This window comes from Leishmania donovani, chromosome 35 (assembly GCF_000227135.1).
Source record: "Leishmania donovani BPK282A1 complete genome, chromosome 35".
NCBI classification, from domain to species: domain Eukaryota; phylum Euglenozoa; class Kinetoplastea; order Trypanosomatida; family Trypanosomatidae; genus Leishmania; species Leishmania donovani.
This window is the reverse complement of record NC_018262.1, coordinates 991,703-992,399: the sequence shown is the minus strand read 5'-3', so window position 1 is coordinate 992,399 and position 697 is coordinate 991,703.

The following is a 697-nucleotide window of genomic DNA, read 5'->3' as shown; positions in this document are numbered from 1 at the left end:
CACAACAGCTGCACCCTCGTCATCTGGGACGAACCGTCCTGCCTTCAAGGCCGGAGCCATGCATCTAACGGGCTCCGCCTGCCCTTCCCCGTCCCTGCTTTCGCATACGTGCTATGCGCCTCGGGCGCCAGACGGGCCTCCGCTGGGGCGCATGCCTCGATCCAAGCAGGGTCGCCTGCAGCGTCCTGCGCTCCAGGGCAGTGGCGACGGCGTCTCTGTCGCCCGCGTAACAGGGGGCGGCCACCGCGCACGCCGCACGAGCTCGAGGAGGAGGCGGGCCAGCCTCGGGGCAGGGCCCTCTGAGACCCGGCCTGCGTGCCGTGCTCCTGCGCCCAGAGCCGCTGCAAGTCGCGCTATTCCGTGATCTGGCGCGGCGACTCGTCGCGTGGGAGTCTGCAGGGCTCGGCGGTGCTCTCGCCATGCTTCCGGCGTCTGCGCCTCATCAGCCCGCCCCGTCGGGATGCAGACGGGCTGTGCCGCATGCTTCGCAGGCATGCTCGTCGGGGGAGGGGGGTGATCGGCATGGGCCGCTTCGCGCCCCTCACTCGCGCTCCGCTGACCGCCGGATGCTGTGCCTGGGCGTGGTACACCGTGCCGGCTGTGCCCCACGGCGCCTGCACGCCGTGCTCGCATTTGCGGCACCCCGCGGCCTGCGTCAAGACGGCGTTCTTGCCTGGGGGAGGTGGAGGAGGAGGGG